The sequence below is a fragment of the Juglans microcarpa x Juglans regia genome, chromosome 8D, assembly GCF_004785595.1.
Source record: "Juglans microcarpa x Juglans regia isolate MS1-56 chromosome 8D, Jm3101_v1.0, whole genome shotgun sequence".
Classification (NCBI taxonomy): domain Eukaryota; kingdom Viridiplantae; phylum Streptophyta; class Magnoliopsida; order Fagales; family Juglandaceae; genus Juglans; species Juglans microcarpa x Juglans regia.
Window position 1 is genome coordinate 16,606,416 of NC_054608.1, and position 3,263 is coordinate 16,609,678.

Sequence of the window (3,263 nt, forward strand, 5' to 3'; positions counted from 1 at the left end):
TCACTTAAAGTGGAGGAATACCGTAGTAAAACAAAAAACCCAAGGGGTTACAAAAGAAACAAAGAAAACATCCTTTGTGCCAAAACCAAAACCCAATAACGAATGAAAAAATACAATGAATTATGAACGTAAATAAGGTAATTCCCAACAATCCATATGTAAAAGGCCTCGAATTCTATAAGGTCCAAAATCAGCACCTATGATAATCCGATCAAAATTCTTCGCACCCTTCTTGGCTAGAAAATCCGCCACCATATTAGCTTCTCTATAAATATGACTGATAGATCCACTACAACAAATTAGTCTTTTTTCCACTAGTGATCTTGTCGCAATTAGTCTATATTTTTGTCCAAAATAATTTTTTCCCACCATTTCAAGTCGTAGCTGACTCCTCAGAAATGTGCAGTAACTTATAGTACTTAAAGCTATGAGCGAAATATATGATAGAAATACTCATTTTTCTGGCAATTCTTTTCCTCACAAAAGTGGAAACTTTTATCGCAAAAAGTATGCCAACCATGGTTAACTAGGGTCAGAAATACTTATCTGCCGCAATGGAAATTGCAAGAAATATGCATTTGCGACCAAAAAAATATTTCTGGTGAGTTATGTTTGCCGGAAATAGTATTTTATGAAATTAAAAAAATACTAGTAGAAAAGTATTAAAACTTATACCTAAAATACAAAAAATGTGAATAATATATTACCAATACGCTAATGTCAATAATAATATATTATGCACTTAAGTATAGCTGAAAACAAAAGGATTGCAAAGTAAAACTAGAAAAGCTTATAACTGCCGAAAAGTAAAACTAGAAAAGTTTACAACTGCATTTGACCACATTGACTAAGTACACATATGTGGAATTCTCTAGGCTTACAAAGAAGAGACAACATAAAATTGAAAAAAAAAAATTACTCTGAACATAAATTAGATTAATGAAGTACTTTGATTACCAGGTTGGCCCACCTTGATCCCTCTCACATTCTCACTTTGATTGCTAGCTACCAACTGGTGCAGCCCTTACACATAAATAAATAAATAAATAAATAAATAAAGAAAAATAGACCATTTTAATTAAAAAACTTAATCACAATAGGTGTAAAACTTAATCACAATAGCTTTATTGATGTTCAATTGACACTGACCGTCCAACATCAAAAGTAGGAGTATAAAATATGGACTAATATACAAGGCATAAACATGCACAAATTAGCATCTAAAACCAAATAAGAGGGGGGAAAAATGCTAGCAACTATTAATTTCAATTATTAAAATTACCCAAGCCACAACTTTAATCAATAGGATTTTTTCCCATCCCAATCTCGATTATCACAACACAAGACATCATTACAAGAAAAACTAGCACAATAAGAAATTAGGCTTAAGAGGGCTGCTTTACTGTAAGTGATTAACTGTACTTTAGATTTTTACTCATTTCTCGGCTATGATCAATTTGAGCCTAAAATCTGTATTGCAAAGATCTACTTCCATTACCAGGGACAGAGTAACTAAGATCTGATTACATAAAAAGCATGCAAGTTTTTTTCTATATACACAGCATCATGTCATCATATTCAACTACTCATTCATAGTATATACATATTCAACTAGCACAATCAGAGCACATTCTTCACATATGCAATTTACAACAAAGCATAGCTTATCAAATATGCATGAAATGCATTTTATAACATTAACAAACTGATAATAATTCATTAAGCCATAGAAGCTTACCTTGTTTTGAAGTAGTAATGGTTTTACAGATTTCTTATCCACACTAAAGATTCCATCTGCATAATTCACCACACAATAAAGAATGAGTGTGATAGAACTACAAAAACAAAATGGGTGGTGGAGGCCGTGACACACTAGGAGAGGGAGAGAGAGGTATACACAGATCTGAGAGGAGAGGGGACTCGGGTTGGCCATGGGGGAGCAGGGGGTGCCGGTGGATGGCTGGTAGCCTCGAGGAGGTGGTGCGGCAGCCGCTGGTGGCAGATCTGGGTCGTGTGATGGTAAAGAACTCTTGTAGGGAGGGGGATCGATTCGGTGAGGAGGAGAGGGAGGGAGGGGTGCGGGAAGGCAGATCAGAGGTGTGGGTGGTCCGGCGAGGTGGTGGTGGTGGTTTGTGACGATGGGAGGCTGCGGCTGCACTAGGCTGAAGAGGAGAGCAGATCGAGTGTGGGAGGGGTTGTTTTGGGATGGAGGGAGGAGGCCATAGATGTGGGGGCTGGGGGAGGTTTGCGTCGGCAAGGGGAAGCTGACGCCGGTGACTGCGTGGTTGCACTGTGACGGCGTCGCTGTGGCCGAAGGAGAAGAGAGAGAAGAAGGGAGGGGGTTGTCGGCTGAAAGAGAGGGAGTGAGGAGAGAGAGAGAGAGAGAGAGAGAGAGAAATGAGAGGAAAAAGAGAAGAAGAGGTTTTTATCTATGATTTTAAATTTTTTTCACCAATCAATTTTGTCACTATTGAATACATATGTCATTGTAAAAAAATATTATCTATAAACTTTTTTTGATGATTTTAATTTTGTGGAAAAAAATCTTTAATTTTCACAGATTAAAACTCGTAACAAATAAAATTTTGTCCAATATAATTATTTGCAACGAGAATTTTCTAACAACATGAATTTGGTAGCAAAACATAATTATTTGCTACCAAATACTATTTGTAGGAACCGTTACTTTTTTGTCACTAACTGATTCCTTCACTAATGAATGCATATGTCACTGTAAAAAAATATTATCTGCAAACTTTTTCTATTGAGCTTAATTTTGTGGGAAAAGTAAAAAAATATAATGTGCAAACTTTTTCTGATGATTTTAATTGGTGGAAAAATGCCTTTAATTTTCACAGATTAAAACTTGTGACAAATAAAATTTGGTCTAATATAATTATTTGAGGCAAGAATTTTCTGAGACGTGAATTTGGTGGCAAAATGTAATTATTTACTACCAAATAATACTCGCGGGAGCTGTAAATTTTTGTCACCAACCAATTCCGTCACTAATGAATGCATATGTTATCGTAAAAAAATATTACTTGCAAACTTTTTTCTGATGAGCTTAATTTTGTAGGAAAAAATCTTTAATTTTCACAGATTGTAACTCGTAACAAATAAGATGGTCCAATATAGTTATTTGCAGTGAGAATCTTCTAACGATATGAATTTGGTGGCAAAACATAATTATTTGTTACTAAATAGTATTCGCGGGAAAAATTTTTGACCCAAAAGCCACAATTTGTTGTAGTGAGAGCATC

General features: G+C 35.4%; 1 long non-coding RNA gene across 1 annotated transcript; it reads right to left on the minus strand.

The window, feature by feature from the left end:
• Nucleotides 1-747: 747 nt before the first annotated feature.
• LOC121243241 lies at nt 748-2,098 on the minus strand. Its single transcript, XR_005936081.1, has 3 exons — nt 1,898-2,098; nt 1,739-1,794; nt 748-1,023 (listed from the first exon to the last, which is right to left on the minus strand). It is a non-coding gene; the product is annotated as an uncharacterized LOC121243241 (long non-coding RNA).
• Between the last annotated feature and the right edge of the window lie 1,165 nt (nt 2,099-3,263).